Source organism: Panthera onca, chromosome A3, assembly GCF_046562875.1.
Source record: "Panthera onca isolate mPanOnc1 chromosome A3, mPanOnc1 haplotype 2, whole genome shotgun sequence".
NCBI lineage: Eukaryota > Metazoa > Chordata > Mammalia > Carnivora > Felidae > Panthera > Panthera onca.
The window spans coordinates 37,725,179-37,749,579 of NC_138341.1; the positions used below are offsets into that span (position 1 = coordinate 37,725,179).

Below are 24,401 nucleotides of genomic sequence, written 5' to 3' on the forward strand. Positions count from 1 at the left end.
TTGATTCCTGCCTTCAGCACCTGAGGGGACCCTGGAGAGCTGGCTGGGCAGAAACCTTGCTCCTCTGTTCCCCAGCTTCACTTACCGTGCCAAAGAAGGACGTGTTCACCAGGGTTAAGCTGACTCCTCTTCCCTTGTTAACTCTGCCAACGGCCACTTCCTGTCTCCTGCACAGACATGGGAAAAGGCTCTCTCTCCCTTCCACTTTAGCATTTACCAAGTCTTTATTGAGTGTTTACCTGAGGCTTGGAGGGCAATAAATATCACACTTCTTTTCCTTCTGAGTTTTGAGCCAGTTGTGTGATAGACATGCACACTAGGCGATGGGGCTAAAAATACTGGCTTTCTTATTGAAAACGGCTGCATTGTGGAATGTGGCTTAGAGTCTGCTGCCCTGGACTTCTGCCTTCGTTTGTGTTCTTCCAGAGTCCAACCCTGAGAACCGGAGAGCAGATAGTATATTTGGAATGTGTGATTCCAGAAGCATTTGGAAGGGAATGGGGAGGTGAGACAGGAAGGCAGCCAATAAAAGGTGCATTATCAGGCCAGTCACCACCGTGGTCAGTGGGCTCAATCCAAGGGGCAAGGAAGTTGGGCTATAGATCATCAACTCCCCATCTGTCACTGGGGCTGTTGCCATGGGTGTTGACCATCTAGCACCTCTGCCTGTGTTGTCATGTGCCCTGCCATCAAAAGAGCCCTGAGTGGAGAGTAGTGGAGAATCAAGTAAGCATTCAGGGCCCAGAAGAATGCTGAGTGGATGTGGGCAGGGACCAGCAATGGCTGCTGCAGCTCCTGAGCATTTCTCCTCAGGAGTCCGTGTTCTGTGGGCCCAGCTATTTGATTACACGCTCCCCAGCAGGGGCATGTCCTAAAGGACAGAAGGCAGACAGACACGTATGTAGGAGAAAGAACCCCAGGTGCCCAGTTGGTGTGCCCAGGACCTGCAGCCAGATTCATTCAGACATGTCGCTTCCCCCTGTGGGTGACTCCAGACTTCCGGAAATTAGAAGTGACTGACCAGTGATGACTGGACTGACTATTTGAAGCCTAAGTCTTGTGCTCTGGCTTGGAAAAACGAGCCAGAGTGTCTCCTCAGGATTTGATCGTTAAGACAAAGAAACTTGTCACTTGGCTTGGGAGCTGAGGTAGAAGTCCTGCCATCGGGGTTGCAAGAGCTAACAGATGCCAGGAAGCCCAAAGCAGGGAAAACCCAGGTAGAGGGAGGACTGTGATTAGCTTCTGTGGTCCCTAAAAGGGCTGCTTGGGTCCTGCTGGCTTTCTGTTCGCAGCTCCAGTTTTCTTGGGCTGTGGATTGAGTCCTCAGATTCTTTGTATTCAGCCAACCCCACTTTGCCTGGGTAAGCTTGAGTGGGGTTCTGCTCCATGTAGCTAAAGGAACTGTGATAAGAACAGACAAAACAGGTCGAGACTATGTAGAACCTCTCAAAGTGGCTTCTCTCCCAATAGGCTAGACCAGCTTCCTTATCTGGTGGTATCAAGGGTCCAAGAGAGCAAAAATGGAACCGTCAAAGTCCGTTTTTACCATTTTCTGTTGGTCAATGCAAGTCACAAGGTCAACCCATGTTAAAGGGGTAGGAGACTCCACCTCTTGATGGCGTTTGGCTGCAAGGAATTTTGCCCACATTTAAACTACCGTAGGAACTTTAATAGTTTCTATTCCTGTGGTGAATTGCGTTTAGGAATTTTTCACATGACCTAAAATTTCAAACTGCCATAAAGTTGTTCATAATAACCTCATATAATCTTTTTAATGTCTATAGAATCTGCAGTGAAAGCTGCTTTCTCATTTCTGACATTGGTTATTTGTACCCTCTTTGTTTTCTACTTATTCAGTCTTGATTAGTTTACCAATTTTAATCTACACAGAATTTACTTTTGGCTTTGTCGATGTTCTTTGTGTTGTGTATTTGTTTTTAATTTAATTATCTTCTTTATAATTACCTTTTTTATCTTTCTGAGAGGGAGAGTACGTGTGTGCGCACGAACACACGCATGCACGCGCGCACACACACAAACACACACACACACACACACACACAGCAAATGAGGGAGGGGTAGAGAGTGAGAGAATCCCAAGCAGGCTCTGCACTTTCAGCACTGAGCCCAATGTGGGGCTCATGAATGGTGACATTATGACCTGAGCTGAAATCAGGAGTCAGTCACTTATCTGACTGAGCCATCCAGGCACCCCTGTTTTCTACCTTTTTGAAATGGAAGCTTAGCTCACTGAATTTTAGCCTTTTTTTTCTTTAATGTTTATTTTTGAGAGAGAGTACAAGCGGGGGAGGGACAGAGAGAGAAAGACACAGAATCTGAAGCAGGCTCCAGGCTCTGAGCTGTCAGCACAGAGCCCAATGCGGGGCTCGAAATCACGAGCGGTGAGATCATGACCTAAGCCGAAGTTAGATGCTTAACCAACTGAGCCGCCCAGGCACCTCATCTTTCTTCTCTTCTAATGTATGTATTTAAATTTCCCACAAAGCAAGCCTTTCTGTTTTGCATTTTTCATTGATCCCAGCTTATTTAGAGATTTAAAACTGTATTTCTAAATTCCTAAGCATATGGGGATTTTTCTAGTTATCTTGCCTAATTGCAATTGGGCTGGGAACACATTTTATATGGTTTCAATCTTTTGAAATATGTTGAGACTTTATGGCTTGGCATAGGGTCAGCTTTTGTTAATGTGCCATCTGTGCTTGGATCATAATCCTTGGTTCATGATGCACTATCTTAGGTTGGGTTCCCCCAGAAATAGACTTTGAGGCAAGGCATTGGGAGATGACCCCAGAAAGCCCTGGTAAGGCTGAGGGAAGTGAAACAGGAAGGGAAAGCAGTACATCAAGGCTGCCTTATCAAGCAGATTATCACTGGGCAACAGCTTAATTCTCTGGGGAACTCTGGGAAACAGTGGAGAACATACCTTCCCACTCAAGAGGTGGGGGGTATTTATACACTAACCCCCATCAGTCATTTAGTTCAGGGTCACTTAGGGGACTGGAGTTTCAAATTCCCTGCTGCTTCCTGTTTGTTAGATACAGAGGCAGAGTGGACTTCGGTGGAGAGAAAGCTCTCTAGCAAAGAGCAGCTGCCTCAGTGCAGTTCACTTCAGTGGTAGCCACCCTGTGGCCATTCATTACAATGGCCACCACCCATTGCCACAGCCGCCATTGCCCCAGCCTGTCACGGCTGCCTTAACAGCAGCCACCATCATCTCAACTTCCTTTGCTGCCTGTCGCTGCTGCTGCCACCCATCACTGCATCCTGTCACAACTGCCATTGGTGGAGGTATTGCAATAACAGGAATGCTTTCAAAATGCTTGACTCAGTTCACAAAGAATGACTACCTTCAACCAAGTAGGCCACCTAGAAGTGGTGGGCATGAAGGCTGAGGGAGTATTGAGAACAGTGTGGGGAGGGACAGGTGGCGGTGTATGGGGACGTGTGCAGATGCTGAAGTGGTTGAGTGAGCCGATGACCCTCAGGATTCTGAGGAGGCAGAAAATGGCAGTCAAGGGAGTGCAGAGGTGAGGAGGTAGGGTTTGTTAAGCAGAAAGCAGATGTCCAGCAATCTCCATTTCACCTTGGTGGTTGAACTGAGGATCTGTGCTTGCCTTCGAATATACTGACTTTGTTGATAAAGTCATCAGAATAAGAAATAAGTATTTCAGTCAGTACTTCCCTTCAGTGGGCAAGCAAGCACCTTATTTATGCTGTGAAAAGCTTTCAGTCAGAATATGCACAAATAGAACCAGATTCTCTAAGGAAGTTTATAACCCTGAAAGAAAGCAAGTTGGCAGGGCACCTGGCTGGCTCAGTTGGTAAAGCATGTGACTCTTGATCTCAAGGTCATGGGTTCAAACCCCATGTTGGGCATAGAGCTTTAAAAAAAAAAAAAGAAAAAAAGAAAGAAAAAAAAAAGCCAGCTGGCTTCTACCATAAAGTATGTTGCTTTTAAAAAGTCTGAGCCCACACCTTACACCAATTAAATCAGAATGTCTTAGGGTGAGACCCAGACTTTGGTATTAAAAAATATATACCAAGGGGCACCTGGCTGGCTCAATCAGTAGAGCATGTGACTCTTGATCTCTGGGTTATGGATTCAAGCCCCATGTTGGGCACGGAGCCTACTTTAAAAAAATGTATATACTGATTTGAAAATCTATTTCAGTGTGCAGGCAAGGATGAGAAGTGCTGTCCTACTGGAATTTCTCAATTTTGGTTGACTGTGTTTTATAATATTAACGTGCTTGGAATTAAGGTTTGAAAGCTGTTGAGCCTATCTGGAAGCCCCTGATGACACAGAGAGCTTACGAGTGTCACAGTAGTCTTTCTTTTTTAACCCAATAAATATTTGCCAGTGAGGTGGTGACGTGAAACAAGGTCAGACCCAAATAATTTGAATCCGTTCTTTCTTCTCTGATGGGCCAGACATTATGGGATGCATGGTATGTCAGGTCAGCTGGACAGAAGGAAAGAGTGTCACTTTGAAAAGTATTAAGAAGCGGCAAAAGCGTCAAGGATGTGGGGCACCTGGGTGGCTCAGTCGGTTGTGTGGCCGACTTCAGCTCAGGTCATGATCTCATGGCTTGCGAGTTTGAGCCCCGCATCGAGATTTGCGCTGACAGCTTGGAGCCTGGAGCCTGCCTCAGATTCTGTGTCCCTCTCTTGCTCTGCTCCTCCCCCACTCATACTCTCTCTCTCTCTCTCAAGAATAAAAAAAAAAATTAAAAAAAATGCCAAGGACATGGACAAGATTGTGTAACAAAGGGATCTGCCCTCCTGAGGCTCCCAAGGGCAGATGCCTGGACGGTTGATGGAGCTGCTCTTGCTGCAGAGTGTGGGCAGATAGTCTAGTCCAAGGCAAATCTCATACTTTCCAGGAGAAGCCACTGAGAATAACACCAGGACTGTGGAGGAGCAGTGCACGGTGCTGGTGAGGAAAAGGGGGATATGCAGACCAGAAAATGAAGACTAGAACAACCCCAAGCATCTGTACCCAGCAGAGCACAAGTCCCATGGAACCAGACCCAGGCAAAGGTGTATGTTCTTAAGATACATAAATGAATGTTCATTTATTTTGAGAGAGAGAGAGTACACATGAGCATGAGTGGGGGAAGCAGAGAGAGAGAATCCCAAGCGGGCCCTGTGCTGACAGAGGGTTCAATATGAGTTGAGTTTGGGGCTCACTCCCATGAATCATGAGATATGACCTGAGCCAAAATCAAGACACTTAACTGACTAAGCCACCCAGGCACCCCTTTAAATGAAAGACTTAAAAAAGAGAATGTAAACCCAATAGTACTGATTAAAAAGCAAATTATCTACGTTGAAGAAAAAATAACGACATATTTTTTTCTTCTGACAATACGGTAAGTTTGCTTTTTCTCTTTCCCTTTACAGTAAGAATTCTCTAAACTGCCTGCAGTCTTGAGGACACCCTTCTTTTCTTCTATGTGGTGGTGAAACCGAAAATCCTAATTATTCCATGATCAGTGCTTTTGTCAAGAGGATACTGAGCTTGATGTCATCACATCGGACTGACACCAGGAATTAGTGTGATGTGGGCTTGCTGAGCTGCGCGTCAAAGCAAATTTTACATAATGAAGTAAAAGCGATCAAGTAAAAAAAATCTCATTAAATGCGTCTGTGAATTTTGAGGAAATGGAAATGACCAAAATGCACATTATGAACACCTCAATGTCACAGGTAAGTAAATTACATCTCTGTTTTAGCAATGTTGTACAGAAGATGTCCAGGATGTCTAACAAGTAAGGTCTTTTCATTTTCCTTGCTAAGAAACAGAGACTGAATGGGATGGGTTGCATGCCCGCCAAATATGCAAAGAAATAAGAAAAGTCTAGTTTGTCTTTGGATAAAGGATCAGCAATCTTCTACGTCTTCTGTGATTGCATTGCAGTAGTCATAGGAGTTAAGAAAGTTGATTGAAACTCCATTTTTCGAATCGAAGTACCTGAGAGCTAGGGGGCACGTTTGTTGTTGCTGCCACGCTGCAGTGGACTAACTATAGGAAGACTAACTATAGCATGAATAACTAACTACAGGAAGACCTGACAGAATCGGTTTTGCACCCTCGGGGGCCAACACATCTGTTTCCAGAATTTCCCCCTTTTGTTAGCCCACAGGACATTTGAGCTGCACTATCTGAATCTGGAAATGTGCAATATCTGAATCCTTAAGGGAAGGATACTGTATGATAATGCCTGCTTGTTTGTGTGGTGTGCCCACCCCAGTTCAGTGGCGGCTAGTTTCCACTGAGCATTGGTGTCTTTGGGGGAGACCGAAAAGCCCCCATTTTTGATAGATTTAGAAGTACTCGCCTGTCTTATCCTGAACTTGTGAGATTCAGTCTCCGTGGGTGCTTTCGTGTCTGCGAACCGTGCGCGAGCTCACATTCCTTTCTGCGCAGTTGCTTTCCTAACCCATTTATACGCATCCTCCCATTTGTCATTCACCTGCCTCAATCACCGGATCTGTGTTTCAGTGACGTCTATATCATGCTGGTGTTGTTACGTAATCATTCTCATTTTCATTGTCTGAACTCCTAGAAAACACAGTCACGCCACTCAAAGTGCTGAAAGTTAGACTAGTGTGGTCTCTCTAGAGAGCACAACAGTTAACCCACAGTCGAAGACAAACTGTTGGCGCCCCCCGGGGGCTCCATTGCTTGGGCGTCTGACTCTTGATTTCAGCTCAGGTCATGATCTCAAGGTTTGTGGGATTGGGCCTGGTGTCTGGCTCTGCATTGACAGTGCGAAGCCTTCTTGAGATTGATTCTTTCTCTCCCGCTCTCTCTCTGCCCCTCTCCACACGTGCACACGCTCTCTCTCTCTCTGAAAGATAAATACACATTAAAAAAAAAAAGACTATTAACACACAACTACAGTGCTCCTCAGCTGCACACATAAGTCCCATCATTCAGAGTGATGTGGCCATGCATGATTCATTATTTTGAGTCACAAAATATAGACCAGGGGTGGGGTGGGGGTGGGGACAGCAACAGCAACTATGGAAAGTAGTCAACTTCTGAAGTTCAGTCTCCACTCAGACTTTTCTCCCAAACTCCACGCTTGCAATCAACTGCCTACCCAGTGTCTCTGTTTTGATGTCTTGAAACTTCTCAGCCTTACCAAGTTCAGACCTGAGCCCCCGATGCTGCTCCTAGAACCACTCCACCTTCAGCCTTCCCTAATTCAGGTGGTTCCATTCTTCCAGCTCTTCAGGCCGGCTTGGAAGGCTCCTTGATTCCTGTTTTCTTAGCAGCCAGTGCAGTAGGAGATCCTGTTGGCCCCATCTTCAAACAGAGCCACACTTCCTGTTATCAAATCCAGCACCAGCCACTGTCACTCTCCCTGGGTTTCTGCAGCAGCCTCCTCCCTGCTCTCCCAATTTCTACTCAGCTCCCACCCCTGGGCAGGTTCTTAGTACGATGACCAGAGGGATCCCTTTGAATATGTAAGTCAGAATAGGGGCGCCTGGGTGGCTCAGTCAGTTGACCTTCTGACTTCGGCTCAGGTCATTATCTCAAGGTTTGTGAGTCTGAGCCCCACGTCAGGCTCTGTACTTTCAGCACAGAACTTCAGATCCTCTGTCCCCCCTCTCTCTGCTCCCCCATGCACGCATGCACACTCTCTCTCTCAAAAATAAATAAACGTTAAAAAAATTGCTTTAAAATATGTAAGTCAGAATAGATGTCACTTCTCTAAAACTGCCAAGGCACATCATGTTACTCAGAGCAAAAGCCAAAGTCCTTACACTCACCTCTAAAACCTGTGTGATCTGGGCACCCTCCTCATCATTACTTCTGACCTCATTTCCTTCCAGGTTCCCGGCCACATGGAATTCTTCCTGCTCTTTGAACACTGCAGACTTGGCCCTGCCTCAGGGACTTTGCATAATTGTTTCACTGGAAAACTTCTCCCAGATAAACATGTGACTGTCACCTCTAGGTCTTTTCTCAGATGTCACCTTCTTTCCATCCGACTTAGCATAGACACCTACCTCTTACCCTGAACTTCTTCACCCCATCACCTCTTTTCATATAAGGCACTTATTTATTGGGCTTACTGTTTATTTTCTGTCTCGTCCACCAGAATGGGGCAAGAATTTTTGTCTCATTTGTTCCCTGGTATATTGAATGCATTTAGAATAGTGTCTACTACATAGTAGGTGCTCAATAAGTGTTTTAGAATGAATGAAGAAGGTGGTCACCATCCTCTGTTTGGATTATATCCTGGGAAGTGCGGCTGTAGTTGTCGTGAGGTACAGGGTCCCCAGAACAGTGGTGAGTGGCGGGCTGAGGTCAGGGGCCTAGTGGTCACCTGCAGCTATGTCTCACCTCCTACCCTAAATGGTGTTAGCCAGGTTGATCAAGGTTGCAGCATTGTCTGGGGAAGAAGGTTCAGAGGAAATATAAGTATTAGAAGACAATCAGATCCCTCAAAGGTGGTCAGATAAGCAGAGTGATGGCAGAAGGTTGTGCTAGGTTGGGTGGTAGAGAATGCCCTTTGAGAAGATGACGTTTGTTTGTTTTTTAAATGTTTATTTTTGTGAGGGATGAGGAGGGGCAGAGGCAGAGGGCGGTGGGGGGAGGGGAGGGTGCGGGGCACAGAGGCTCCAAAGCAGGCTCTCCACTGGCAGCAGAGAGCCCAATGCGGGGCTCGAACTCAGGAACCCTGAGATTAAGACCTGTGCTGAAGTTGGATGCGTAACTGACTGAGCCACCCAGGTGCCCCGAGAAGATGACATCTGAGCAAAGGACTTGGTGACAGGTCCTGGGTGTGTGGGTCAAATCCTAGTTAGGAGGGGGGGGAGGCAGCAATGGGATATGGTAAGTTTATTTCTCTGCTTGACAAGTAATGCTCTAGAGCTCAGAGTCCTCCATGTGACCTTCTGTACCCATTGAGCAGATGAAGGAAGAGAGAGAGCTTGAGGACCACGGGGAGAGTTTTTAGGGGCCAGCTCTAGCCGTGCTGCTGTATATCACTACTGCCATCAACCAGAACTCAGCCCTGCTTCAGCGCAAGGCATGCCGGGAAATGTGGCCTACCTGTGTGCTCCAGAGGAAAAGCAAGTGAGCACTCGGCCTCGTCTCTGCCACACTAGAGACCTTTCGGGGCGGATACTCAGTGTGAAACACATGGAGCAAGGGGCATCCACTGGTGTGGATGGAGGAAATGTGTGGCCTAGAGCAGCCTTTCTGGAAGGGAATGTGGAACTGTCTTGCTCCATCTATCGGAATTTATGCGACAGAAACGTGCGTACAAACATGAATGTACAGGAAAGACCTTGCAGTATAGTTTTTAATAATGAATAGTTGGAAACATTGGACAAATAATGGTTTGTCTATAAAATGGGATACATATAATAACTTAGAAATGAAGATAGATCTCCTTATATTATCATTTGAACATATGTCTAGCGAAATGCAAATTATAATATCTCAGAATATTCACACACTAATTTTAAAAATAAGCAATACTTGCATGTGGCCCCAAATTCCAAAGGTACAAAAGGCTGTGCATTGCACAGTCTTTGCTCATGCTTTGGGTCACTGAGTTCCTGTCTTTGCAGGCACCTAGTGCTACCAGTTGCTTGTATCTCCTTGCAAAGCATCTTACACATACACCAGCAAACGCATTTATATGGGGGCACACTCCCCCATATATATGTCTGTGTATTTTTATTGCCCCCTTTTTTATACAAATGCTAACTTACTACACATGTTCTTCTGAACCTTCCTTTTATCACTTAAAGATTTAACTTGGCAACCATTCCATATCACTACATAAATAATTCTCTCGTTCTTTTTATGGCTTCATCATATTTCCATATATGGATATACAAAAGGAATTACTTTTAAAAATAAGTATTTTTACATAGAACTGTATAAAAGATATCCTCAAACTTCATAGCTCTTGCAGAAGTCAAATGACGTCCATGTGGTTATACTTTTTCCGTCTTCATCCCTGCAGCTCTGGACGGCTGACCCCTGACAAGGACTCTCTCCTTGATCAAATTTTAATCAGGTTCCTCTGGGCCTCTCTTTGACTAAATCTCAGCTTTGACCGCCCCATCCTGTGTCTGGCCTTCCCAGCCCAGTCTCAGCAAAGAATTCTACGAAGTCGGTTTAGTGAGAATCTCCTCACCTTTGACATCTACTCAAATTCCTCACGCCCTACCTTTGATTCTTGGTAAAGGCAAGAATCGTTGATGTCCCCTCTTAGTAATTTTCCATCCACCGACACTCTGTTGGCTGTACATCCCCACTTGGCCTTGGATTCAGAGTTGAGCCAGATCTTGCTCCCCGGTTGCCATATCCCTATTGCAATAGCCCAAATAAAGTCTTCCTTACTGTTTTAACAAGCGTCAGATGATCTTTTCTTTAACTGCCCTACTACTTTCTTGAACCCCTTCTTCCTTTGTCTTTCTTCACACACACTCTGCAGGTCTCCTCCTCCTTCTCTGGCTGTTCCTCCTCCTTCTCCCACCCAGCCATCATGTGGTGGTATTTTTCAAGGCCTAAACCCCATCTCTTCTATTCTCTACTCTCTGCAGTGATCTCATTCATTATAGAGCATATTAAATCACTGGCTCGTAGATAGTTATCACTAGCCCAGGCCCCTGCCGTGGGCTTTCACTTGACTGCATAGACTTTTCTTTAGATTTCTTTTTTTTTTTTTTTTCCTCTTAGATTTCTTGACGGGAACACTCAGCCCCAAGCTGTCTTCCCAAGCTTGTAATTTCCCTCGGCCGCCACGCTCTCTTTTGCTACAGCGTCGTGGACCCTGGGCCCGGGGTGCTTTTGCTCTCGATGGCTCAGTGTGCTCAGTTAATTGCTACTCATCATTCAGACCTGAGCTCAGTCAGTCCAGAGCCCCTCAGAGTCTTCCCTGTCCCTGCCCTCTTCACAGGCCCAGATTCCACTTCTGTGTGTTTTCATAGCAATACCTAAACCTCTCATTCGTGACCTCCCTTGAAAAAGGAAACATCGGGGCGCCTGGGTGGCTCAGTCGGTTGAGTGTCCGACTTCAGCTCAGGTCACGATCTCGCGGTCTGTGAGTTCGAGCCCTACATCAGGCTCTGGGCTGATGGCTCAGAGCCTGGAGCCTGCTTCCGATTCTGTGTCTCCCTGTCTCTCTGCCTCTCCCCCATTCATGCTCTGTCTCTCTCTGTCTCAAAAATAAATAAATGTTAAAAAAAAATTAAAAAAAAAAAAAAAGAAAAAGGAAACATCAGGCAGATCTGGGTTGAGAGGTACCATGTGAAGTGACTGTTTTGGACTCTTCAAAAACATCAGTATCATGAAAGAAAATACCCACGGAACAGTGCTTGATTAAAAGAGACTGAAGAGATATTACCCTTGTGCGGGCAGTCTCTCAAAGCCATTATTTGGACAGTTGGGGACATTTGAATAAGGACTGGATATTGGATAAAAGTATTGAAGAAATGTTAAGTGTCTTGGGTTTGATAATGATATTGAGTTAACATAGAAGAATGTCCTTCTTAGGAGATACATGTTGAAGTGTGTAGGGTTGAAGTCTCATAACTTACTCTCAAGCAGTTCAGGAAAAAAATGTGTGTTTATATATGCCTATACCTATATCTAAGTTTAGATATGTGCCTATACCTATCCTTCATATACATGTATATTTATACATAAGTACATGTATATATACATGCTACATATAAACAGGTATCTACAGCTATATCTGTCTAGAAAGAACAAATACGGAAAAAGGCTGAGAATTGATGAATCGAGGTGAAGGGTATGCTGTACTGTCCTTGCAGCATTTTGTAGGTTTGAAATTTTCCAAAATAAAAAGTTGGGGGGAAATGAATGATCACATAAAGTACAAGAAGCGTTGGAGAAGAACTTCTTGATGACTGTTGTTCAGGCCATCATCATCCTCTTTTTTTTTTTTTTAATTTTTTTTCAGTTTATTTATTCATTTCGAGGGGGAGAAGGGCAGAGAGCGAGGGGGACAGGGAGAGGGAGAGAATCCTAAGCAGACTTGGCACTGTCAGTGTGGAGCCCAATGCGGGGCTCAAACTCACGAAACGTGAGATCATGACTTGAGCTGAAACCAAGAGTCAGACGCTTAACTGACTAGGCCACCCAGTTGCCCCTATCATCCTCTTTGTTTTTAGCTACAGTCCAGAAAAATTGCTTTTTCTAAAAAAAAAAGAAAAGGAGAAAGAAAAAAAAAATCTAAGACACAATATAAAGTACAATCCAACTGATAACACCTTAACTTAAATGGCTCAACATCATTTCAATCCAGTAGCCTTACAAACTCTGGATAACATCATTTTCTTAATCAAATATTCCAACTCTACTTGGCCAAGTACCACTCACACATTCGTCTTTCAAAAAGAAATTAAAAGGAAAAAGATTTGGTGGCATTATTGTTGCTGCCCAGTATCTTAAGCCTTGACTATATACAATTCCCCTTTTGTTCATTTTATTTTACTTATTTATTTATTTTTATTATTATGTTTATTTTGAGAGACACAGAGAGAGAGACAGAGGGAGAGAGTAAGCGGGGGAGGGGCAGAGAGAGAGGGAGACACAGAATTGGAAGCAGGCTCCAGGCTCTGAGCTGCCAGCACAGAGCCCGACGCAGGACTCAAACCCATGAGTGTGGGATCATGACCTGAGTCGAAGTCGGACGCTCAACCGACTGAGCCACCCAGGCGCCCCTCGTTTTGCTCATTTTAAAGATGAAACAAGGACTCTGTTAATCTTGTGCTAGTCTTGTCTGGGGAGGGACAATGCTTCACCCTTGCTGTGATCCCTCACACGGTTCCCATTTTCTGCATATGCAACCATTTACTCAGATGCAGATCCTGTAGCTTACATCATGTCATGTTTATGAGCTCTGCACACTGGTTGCATCCTTCAGGCTTTTAATTCCTTGCAGTTCACCCCTACAGTTTCCTGAACCATTGCGTGTGAAGAAGAGAGTTGGTTTTCTTCTTTTTGTTGTGAAGGGATTACCCACTCCCCACCCCTTGACTGCCATAGCACTGAATGGAGAATTCAACCTTCTTTCCCAACAAGATAGGAAAGGGGGAAGGCATGATAATAGGAGGACAGAAATACCACGGTTTTTTTACCCACCAAATTAAAATTTTATATTTCCGCTTTTTCTGATCAGATGCCTGTCCTCTATTCAATTGCATGTATGTACCTGTGACAGATCTTAATTTAACTTTTAAGTGTTCCTTGAGAATTTGGGAATTTTATGACAGCATTTTATTAATGTCCTCTAAATCCGAAATTTTCATTAGAGGATGTTGGTTTTTGTCTCTCATGAATTTATGGATTCACATCATGCACAGGAAAAAATTATGTGGATGTTCTTCCTCATGGGGAGATGCCTTTCCTGCCCCTGCTCCCCAGGCTGCCATGTGCATGGGGCTTTCCTAGGCATCAAGGCCACCTTGGTTTGGAGAAATGCCAGAGGTGGAAGCATCAGCTGGGCCATGCTTTCATTCTACTTGTCTACATTTGATTGAAGTCCAAGAAAATTTCAGTTCATGGAGAAGACATCTCATAATCTGTGTTCATGGAGAATAACACCAAGTGGAATCACCTTGAAACAGGCTTGTAATAGCTGCACAGAGCAACATGGCCTTCCCCCCACCCGCATTTTCACATAAAGGGGTCAGATTTCCAGAAGAGTAAGTCTGCCTATTGTTTTTAAACCACTTTAAACTCATTGTCTTGGTAATGTCCCCAGCCCTGAAGAGAGGCTGAAAGTCCACCTCAACTTGAGCAGATAGTGACCTGGTCTCATTAACTTCCTTTGGGAGGGCTGTTCTCTTACTTGCCATTTAAACCATAGATCCTGAGGCACTGGGTGACTCAGTCCATTAAGCGTCTGACATCAGCCCAGGTCATGATCTCACAGTTCGTGAGTTTGAGCCCTGCATCAGGCTCTGTGCTGACAGCTCAGAGCTGGAGCCTGCCTCGGATTATGTATCTCCCTCTTTCTCTGCCCCTCTCCTGCTCATGCTCTGTCTCTCAGTCTCTCAAAAATAAATAAATGTTAAAAAAAAAATTCTTTTTTAATACAAAATAAACCATAGGTCTTATCCAGCATTTTGTACCTACCAGATTTGGCAAGGGGAAAAAAAAAAGAGATTAATTGCTTAGATCACAAAGCAGAGTTAGGCAGCTACCAGCTGGCCCCCAACATTCGCAACCAAGGCAAGAGTGTAACGGAGGCCCTGCACCAATACATCCAATATTTACAAAGTCAAAGTGACAAGATGCTAAATGAAATATGTCTTATCCTCCTCCCATGATAAACACATATTTACATTAACAGAATCAAAAAACATGTATAGGGTGCCTGGGTGACTCAGTCACTTAAGCATCCGACTTCAGCTCAGGTCATGATCTCATGGTTCATGAGTTCAAGCCCTTCATGGGGCTCTCGCACAGAGCCAGCTTTGGATCCTCTGTCTTCCTCTATCTCTGCTCCTCCTCAGGTCACATGTAGGTGCATGCACTTCCTCTCTCTCTTTAAAATAAATAAACATTAAAAAAAAAACACCCCAATGTATAAAGCTGTGGCTATAGACGATAAAAGTTGACAGCATATCATAGGGGACTCCATTTAACATTTACTGCTCATGTCTGGGTGATTGATGATGGTTGGAGGAATAATAAAATAAAGACAAGTAGAATTCAGATTTATTAAATATTTTGTTAAATTATTTTTTGCCTTCATTTCAGCAAAATCCCTGACTTGTTAAAATCAGGATTTTTACTGAATTTGAGAAGAAGCAAGAAACTGGGTGCTAAGTGGGTGCTTTTCACTCTTGTGAAATACATTGTTACGCAAGAACCCATGGTAGTCACAGTATCATACATTTCTGGTGGGAATGTAAAATGGTGCCACTGCTTCAGAAAACAGCCTGGCACTTCCTCAGAAAATTAAACATGGAGTTACCATATGACCCAGCAATCCCCCTCCTAGGTATATTCCACCCGAAAGAGTTTAAAACACATGTTCACACAAAAGTTTGTGCAAGGGTGTTCATAACAACATTATTCATAATAGCGCAACAGTGGGAAAAACCCAAGTATTTATCAACTGATGAATAGACAAACAGAACGAGCTATCTCTGTATGATGGAATATTATTCAGCTGTAAATAACAAGGGGTGAGGGGCGCCTGGGTGGCTCAGTCGGTTGGGCGTTCGACTTCGGCTCAGGTCATGATCTCGCGGTCCGTGAGTTCTAGCCCCGCGTCGGGCTCTGTGCTGACAGCTCGGAGCCTGGAGCCTGTTTCAGATTCTGTGTCTCCCTCTCTCTGACCCTCCCCTGTTCATGCTCTGTCTCTCCCTGTCTCAAAAATAAATAAACGTTAAAACAAAATTTAAATAACAAGGGGTGAAATACTGCTACATGCTACAACATGGATGAACCTTGAACACATCATGTTAAGTAACAGGAGGTGGTCACAAAGGACTATATACTGTATGATTCCATTTATATGAAATGGCCGGAGAATAGGCAAATCCAGAGACAGAAAAGTAGATTCACGGTTGCCAGGAACTAAGGTGAGGGAGGAACGGGGAGCGAATGCTCATGAGTGTAGGGTTTCTTTTTGTGTGTTTGTTTCGTTTTCCCTTTTTATTTTTATTGTTTTAAATGCTTCAAGTTTTTATTTAAATTCAAGTTAGTTAAAAGTACAGGGTTTCTTACTGGGGGTGATAAACATGTTCTGGAATTAGTTGGGATTATTGTACAACTTTGTGAATATACTATAAACCAAATTAATAGGTTGAATTTTAAAAGGTTGAATTTTATGGTGTGTGAATACTATCTCGAAAAAGATTGCTATTAAAAAAGCCCACATGGGGCGCCTGGGTGGCTCAGTCGGTTAAGCGGCCAACTTCGGCTCAGGTCACGATCTCGTGGTCCGTGAGTTCGAGCCCCGCATCAGGCTCTGTGCTGACAGCTCAGAGCCTGGAGCCTGTTTCGGATTCTGTGTCTCCCTCTCTCTGACCCTCCCCCGTTCATGCTCTGTCTCTCTCTGTCTCAAAAATAAATAAACGTTAAAAAAAAAAATTAAAAAAAAAAAAGCCCACAAATTTTGGGGTGCCTGGGTGGCTCAGTCGGTTAAGTGACTGACTTTGGCTCAGGTCATGAATTTGCAGTTCATGAGTTCAAGCCCCGCATCAGGCTCTGTGCTGACAGCTCAGAGCCTGGAGCCTACTTTGGATTCTGTGAGTCCCTCTCTCTCTGTCCCTCCCCTGCTCATGCTCTCTCTTTCTCAAAAATAAATGAACATTAAAAAAAAAACTCACAAATTTTAAAAAGCTAGCTCGTTCCCTCCTTCATCCATTCAGTCTGTCAGTCAGACGTTTATTGAGCATCTATAAAGTGTTAGGTAGTGTTTTAAGTGCTGGGATTACCTGTATCAGTGAACAAAACAGACAAAATTCCCGGCCCTTGTGAAGGTGATAAATTAGAAGAGAGCACAAGCAGAAAATTTTAGTTCAAGTGTTAGAAAGAGGATCTGGAAGAAGTAAAATGTTTGCAAGTAAGTGTGTTGTCAAAGATTGGTGGGAAATTTCATAACAGAGTCTCTGTTGAGTCTCTGTTGGGCCCAGAAAAAAACAAAAACAAAAAACAAAAACAATCCTCCTAGCATTCCTGGCAATTATAGTCATGTTCTCAGACTTCAGAAAGCATAGGAATCTCTGGAAAGTCTGAATAAGAATGGAGATTGCCCAGAATTCTGGTTCCTTAGGCCTCTACATTTAATTACACTTTTCATTACAGAGAATTTATTTAAAAAAATTTTTTAATGTTTATTTATTTTTGAGAGAGAGATAGAGTGTGAGTAGGGGAGGCGAGGAGAGAGAGGGAGATGCAGAATCTGAAGCAGGCTCCAGGCTGCTCAGAGCTCAGATGCAGGGCTCGGAGCCTGATGCAGGGCTCAAACTCACAAATGGTGAGATCATGACCTGAGCTGAAGTTGGACGCTTAACCAACTGAGCCACCCAGGTGCCCTCATTATGGAGAATTTAAAACAGATACAAAGGTAGGCTAGAATGGGGAACACCCATCCAGCCCCAGTGACAACTCTGGAAGACCAACTGCAATAAGGACTGAAGGGCCTTTCACCAAGGTTCTCAACCTCATCACAATGGACACTTTAGGCACTATAATTCTCTGCAGGGGCATGGGGAGGTCCCAGGCACTGTAATGTGTTTATCACCATCCTGGCATCTACCCACTAGATAACCAGTGGCATCCCAACCCTCAGTCATGGAAATCAAAAATGTCTCCAGACGTTGTCATATGTCTCCTGGACGAAAAAAATCACTCTTGGTTAAGAACCATCACTTTATTTTTAAAATTAATGTATTACTATTTTCTTGATTGAAGTATAGTTGACACACAGTGTTACATTAGTTTCAGGTGTATGACATAGTGATTCAACAGTTTTATACATTGTGCTGTGCTCACCACAAGTGTAGCTCCCGTGTGTCACCAGGCATTGCTATTACAATACCATTGACTACATTTTCTATGCTGTACTTTTCATCCCCCTGACTTATTCCATAACTGAAAGTCTGTACCTCCCACTCCCCTTCCTCCATTTTGCCCATCCCCCCATCCCCTCAGCTCTGGCAACCATCAGTTTTTTTTCTGTACTTATGAGTTTGTTTCTGCTTTGTTTTGTTTTGTTTTTTTTTTAGATTCCACATGTAGGTGAAATCATATGGTATTTGTCTTTCTTTGTTTGACTTATTTCACTTAGCACAATACCCTCTACATCCATCTGTGTTGTCACAAATAGTAAGATCTCATTATTTTTTTATGGTTGAGTAACATTTCATTGTGTATAACATCTTTTTAAAACATTTTTAATGTTTGTTTTATTTATTTTGAGAGAGAGAGCGAGCAAGCGAGCAGGAGAGAGGCAGAGAGGATCCCAAGCTGGCTCCACACTGTCAGCATAGAGCCCAATGTGGGGCTCGAACCCACAGACTGTGAGATCATGACCTGAGCTGAAATCAAGAGTCGGATGCTCAACCAACTGAACCCCCTAGGTGTCCCTATACCACATCTTATTTATTCATTCATCTCTCAAGTGGACACCTAGGTTGTTTCCATATCTTTGCTACTGTAAATAATACTGCAGTAAATACAGGGTGCATATTATATCTCTTCTAATGGGTCTTTTTTGTTTTCTTTGGATAAATACCCAGTAGTGGAATTATTGGATCACATAGTATTTCTAATTATTGAGGAGCCTCCATACTGTTTTCCACAGTGGCAATGCCAATTTAGATTCCTACCCAACATGCACAAGGGAAGAACCATTGCTTTAGATGATATTCTAAGTCATGTTTTTTCTGACTCTTGGCCTGTCCCCATTGGATTAGCCATCGGTTCTGTTACTTACAAAACTACTGACTCTTTGGGCTGCAGACTAAGAACAAATTGTAGTTCATGACTCAGCATACTGGACACATAGTAAGGACCCTTTCTCTGAGGAGACTGATTGGAGTCAAGGTGCTGGTCCAACCTGTGTGGTCCACATTGCCTCCTGAACCCACAGTCATACTGAACATGGCACTACATCCACCATCCTACATTGGACACAAAGTTGAGGACCCTGCTTCTGATGCAGAAGCCTCCACTACATGCAAGACTTATGACTTCTGCCAAAAATTGGCCCCTTTATTTAACAGTGAAGGAATCCACAGGACAGGGGCATTGGCTCTACCCATTCTTGATGGATTGCCTACATTGGACCTTTGACTCTCGTTTTTTTGGCTTCCAACAGTGCTTCACCATTGTTACACTTTTTTAGGTTATGATGTTGCTGGTCCAGTCTCATTAGCTGACTCTAGGCATACCATTGTGGTGTTTGAAACCAGACTATCATGTATTTGGCTTTCTGGATCATTTGCAGATTGACAGTGGTGCACCTTTTGTAACAAAGCCTGCAAAGCCACCCAACAAGGGACTGAGAGTCCAAGTATTCAATGAATCTATATGCTCTCTATCATCCACAGGCTTCTGGTATTGTTGAGCTTTGAAACACTCTCCTTGGAAATCAACTCACAAAGATTTCAGACTCTACCTCTCTCATCTCCTCCTTGTCTAAATACCTTAGTAAGGCAGTTTGGTCACTGTGATGTTTTTGTAGTATGTCAGCTTGGCTAGACTAAACCATATTTCTGAATTCCCATAGCTCAGTGTTGGCCTCCTCTGATGGCAGATTGGATACTCATCAGTGTCATAGCATACCAGCCTTTGTGAGGGAAAAGCCATTCTGTTGAACCCAGGCATGGACTCCATTACCCACTATGGCCAAGCCATCTCATACATGGACTATTCCATGTACACTCTTCTCACTTGTACATGGGCCTATTGAGCATTGGCATCACCACCTGATTAAATTTGTGAAAATCTATCATCTGAATTTTGTGCAGGCCAAACATATAAGTTAAATGAAAATATGTTGGGGATCACCAGGTCTGCATCTTTTGAGCTTTGGATGGTGGTGGTTCTGGATGGTGGTAGCAAGAGATAGGGATTCCCCCAGGGATAGGGCATTGATTTTTGGTTGAGTATTTAAGGTAGAGGTGGGGAGGAGCAGTTCTAGAATCTTTCACTTGACCTGTCCCATCACAATAGGCTTTATTCTTTGGGTCAGGAAAGAAATGTGGGGATTTCACCAGCTGGGAAATATATCTGATGTGACTGGGGAAATAACCACAAGATTAGTTTAAGGTCTCACCTGGCCCACTGTGAGATGGACTTCAGCCAAAACTCTATCTGCCGATCTCCATAAGCTCTTTCCTTTCCATTGGATGATGGGGCACTTTGGCTTTCCAAAGATTAGGTTCAGATATGAGGCAATATCCACAATATGGCAGCTAGTGGGATGAGCACAGCTTTAAAAATGACCAGAATCTGATTCTTGGCCTCACTTTTTTCCAGTTTTTTTTTTGGGGGGGGGGGGTGGGGAGGGCAAGGGGAGGAGGAGAAGAGGCAAGGTTTTTAAGCTCTCTGAGCCTGTTTGCTTATCAGTAAGATGGAGCTAAAAATACTTATCAGATTGTTGTGAGGATATGGCAAGACCACTTACATCAAGTGTTTTAAGTGCTGCCTAGAATGTAGTCTAATGACCATGAATACCATTTACTTCTTTTTTTAAAATGTTTTTAAGTTTATATTTTGAGAGAGAGAGAGTGAGAGAGCCGGAGAGGTAGAGATAGAGGGAGAGAGAGAGAATCCCAAGCAGGCTCTGCACTGTCAGTATGGAGCCTGATATGGGGCTCGAACTCACCAACTGTGAGATCATGACCTGAGCTGAAATCAAGAGTCGGACACTTTAACCAACTGAGCCACCCAGGCGCCCCCATTTACTTCTTTTGGAAGGAGAGTGCAAACCTGAGTTGTTGTCATTCCTTCATCAATATTTTGATAACTTACATTCCATAGCATTTTGATTTTTCTAATTTAATTTCAAAGGTTTTACGTCACTTAATTATTCATAATATTTCTTGAAAGTAGATTTGAGCTGGTACAAACCCCCCTTGAGATTTTAGATACTTAGACCCAGAGAATATAGATGATTTGCTCCTTATTTTCACACGATGAGCCATACAATTTAACTTACATTTTGAAAATACATTTGTACTCCTATCCTAGAACTTAATTTAGCAAGTTATTTCTTTTAAAAGTTGGTGAGAGTGTAAGAAATTTTGCTCCAACCAGAGCTACTAGGAGTATAAACTGGGAAAGCATGTCTGCAAGATTTAATACAACTAAGAAAAATACCAGTAACTTTAATGCAGCAGTTCATCGTCTAGAAATTCATTTATTTTGTCCTTTTTGTAACTTAAGTTACTTACATGGATCTTTCACTTTTAGCCTTTATTTTTCTCTAACATGAGCATTTAGGGCTATAATATCTAGACAGTGTTTGTGATATGGTAGCATTATCATTGTTTTTCATTTCTGCATCCTAAGTGATTTCCACTTCTTCTTTGACACATGAATATTGAGAAGTTACTTCATGAGGAGATGCCTGGCTGGCTTAGGGGGTAGAGTCTGTGACTTGATCTCAGGGTGGTGAGTTTGAGCCCCACGTTGAGCATGGAACATACTTAAGAATAAATAAAATAGAAGTTATTTCATGAATTTGCAAATATGGCGTTTTTCTACTTTTCTTTTGGTTAACACTTTCTAACTTAATTGAATTATGGTCAAGGAGTGACACCAATCCTTTGAGATTTGGTGAACAATGTTACGTGGGATCTTTCTTCGTAAAAGCTCGATGTGAAATTCAAAACAATGTGTGCTCCACAACTGTTGTTCCATTTTTGCCCCAAAGATAATGCCTTTGGCTGCCAAGTTTAGTCAATATAGTAACATCTTGATCAAAATATTACAGAAAGTGATGTGTAAAATATCCCATGGATAGTAGCATTGTGAATTCCTGCTTGTAGTTCTGCTCATTTTTTATTTATATACAGTATTTTATGCTATTCAGTTAGGTTCACAGAAGTTTGTATTTATTTCATGTTCTTGTGAATTAAACCTTTTATCATAATGGAGTGATCCTCTTTATCTCTAGTAATGCTTTTTTGCCTTAAATTCTATTTGGTCTGATAATAACAAAGCCACATCTGCTTTCTTTTCCTTAGTTTGTCTAAATACATCCTTTTGCATTCCTTTACTATAAATCTTTTAAGTGAAAAATTTCAGTTATTTATATTATGTATTTTCTATTATAATTTATATGATAATCAGTGACCCGTTTGGAATACTTTGGTCATCTTCTTTTGTGCTTTATATTTTGCCTTTTCTTCTAGTTCTATTCATCTTTGGCTTCTTTTGTACTGGTGAAATACTGTTATAGAATTCTTTTTTTTTTTCCTTTGTACAAGTGTGGGATTTCTATTTCTAGTCTAATAATTCTTACCTTAGGTATTTTGACATTCACAGTTAACTTATTAAAGTCCAAAATTAGTGAATAGCTTTACCATCCTTCACATCATGCAAGGATATTTGAATACACTAGCCTCACATCCTCTCCCCCTTATTTTGTTGTTCATCTTGTTATTTTAAGCCTGGCAGACATTTTTATTATGTTTTGCACCACAAGTGTTCTTCATTCTTTCCTTCGATCTTTTTTCTGGATTGCTTTCCATCTGTACTGCAGCTCTGTTGGAGGCAGAGCCTCTACTTTGTTGGCTTGGAATGTCTTCATTTTGCTTTCATTCTTCAAGGGTACTTTTATTGATTGTAAAATTCCAAGCTGACAGTCTGTGAAAAAAAAAGCATTAACAGGGTGGCTTAAGACCGCTATCTTTAGAAAGGACTGCTTACAAGGATGGCCTGAGGCTGGCATGTGGGTCCTTGGATTTCAGAAGTGTTCCCATCATTCCCTGACTGACAAGAATGGCTTACTGTGTCGAAACTGTACCATATGGTCTATGTTGAACATCTGCTCTCCTACTGGGAGTCTGGAATTTTGATCTGTGCTAGACAGAGGTGCCTACGTTCCCAGTTCCCAGTACAAATCTTAACACCCTGAGCCTCTAATGAGCTTCCCTGATGGACAACATTTTACACATGTTGTCACAACTCTGCTGGAAGAATCGAGCGTGTCCTGTGTGACTCCCCTGGGAGAGGACTCTTGGAAGCTTGCACCTGGTTTCCTTTGGACTGTGCCCCACGCACCATTTCCTTTTTTGTTTGTTTTTGTTTGTTTGTTTGCTTGTTTTTGTTTTGCTTTATGTCTTTTTACTATATGGAATGAGTCCGACTATACGAATTGCTGAACCTGAAGGAGTCCTGACACACCGTCATTTCACCTCAGAACACTGGGTATATTCCATCATTTTCTGGCTTCCGATCTTGCTGATGAGAAGTCAGCTGAAAGTCTAGATGCTATCCTGATACTCTCAGCTCAAGCACAGTGGCTGTCATACGGTGGGAACTCAAATACTTGCCCAAAAATGGTGAAGGAAGGGATTCTACAAGAAGAGGCCTTAGAATGTTAAATACCCAGAGACATTCCTGCTCATCATAACTTGTGACCCAGGCTGCCTGAAGGATTACTCGGGCCTGGAATTGAGCAAGAAGCTTTCTCCAGGAAGAAAGATTCTTTACAACACATAAATAGGGGCACCTGGGTGGCTGAGTCGGTTAAGCGTCCAACTTTGGCTCACGTCATGATCTCATGGTTCGTGAGTCCAAGCCCCGTGTCGTGCTCTGTGCTGACAGCTCAGAGCCTGGAGCTGCTTCGGATTCTGTGTCTCCCTCTCCCTCTGCTCCTCCCTGCTTGTGCTCTGTCTCTTTGCCTCTCAAAAATAAACAGTGAAAAAAAAATTCTTTTTAAATACAATACATCAATACATATATACATACAAAAAATTATTTTAGAGGAACTTGGGCAGCTCTGAGGCACCTGTGGGGTCTCCTGGACTCACAGGTCAATTGTGGGAGGCACAGGCTGAGAGCCTTAGAGGCTGAGGGTCAAGGATTCCTAAGATACCTGTGATGCAGCGAGTGGAGTTTAAGGGCCAACAGGTGGAAGAAGTTGGAGGTCCCTGCTTAGTTTTAGGTGAGAAAGAGCAAGTCTCTTGTTTGGAATGGCTGGGAAGGAAGGTACAATAAATGCAAAATCTGCAGGACGGGGTCAAAAAGTGGGCCAAGTCGGTCTTGGAGAGAGGCTAGGAGGCTTGTGGAAGTAACCCCTTTCATTGCTTCCAAGGTCTCTTGCCCCAGTCCATCCTGAGGGAGGAAAGGAGTACCAGAAATGAGTACAGATTCCCAGAGCTTGTGTTCCAAAAGGGAGCTCAACATTATGTTGCATATGACTGCAATTCTCTGTAAACACTTTTAGTTGGTCTACTCCTGCTCTTCACCCTGCAAGATTTTTTTTTTTAAACTAACCCAGACTTGCTCTCAGGGGTCCTAATTCCACCCCAAGGCATTTTTGACAACAACCAGAGGTTGGGAGAGTTATACCCTGGGGCAAGATTGTAAATGGCCCCTGATCGGGATGCAAAACAGCCATTTGCCAGATCAGACTGCGTACTGCATTCCTGATAGCCTGTTAAGCTCAACCAAGAAACATCTTCTGGATACCTCTCAGGCAAAGCCGTGATAACCAACCACTGGGGCTACCCTTTGGTTGTGTTCACAGTTGTCTACTTGCCTTCTGCTAGGATAATCTGGTTTGTGCAGGAACCAGATGTGATTTAAAAGGGGGTATGATAGGCACCTCCACCTGCACATTCTTTCATCTTTATGGGTGACACTAATTTGTTAGGCCAATCCCCCCTGGGATGGAATATGG

General features: G+C 43.3%; 1 protein-coding gene and 1 non-coding gene across 5 annotated transcripts in view; both read left to right on the top strand.

The window, feature by feature from the left end:
• The window catches only part of CHCHD5 (coiled-coil-helix-coiled-coil-helix domain containing 5), a 50,382-nt gene that overhangs the window by 4,746 nt on the left and 21,235 nt on the right, over positions 1-24,401 (top strand). For 2 of the 4 annotated variants that reach the window (XR_013554728.2, XR_013554732.2), the window contains exons 4-5: positions 4,905-5,063; positions 5,425-5,730. The gene's annotated coding sequence lies outside the window, so the exon portion shown is untranslated. Of the gene's footprint in view, positions 1-4,904; positions 5,064-5,424; positions 5,731-7,866; positions 23,439-24,401 lie in introns of those variants that run through there. The other 2 variants (XR_013554730.2, XR_013554731.2) reach the window with 2 other exon arrangements.
• TRNAK-CUU (transfer RNA lysine (anticodon CUU)) lies at positions 3,825-3,897 on the top strand. The gene has a single exon. It is a non-coding gene; the product is annotated as a tRNA-Lys (tRNA).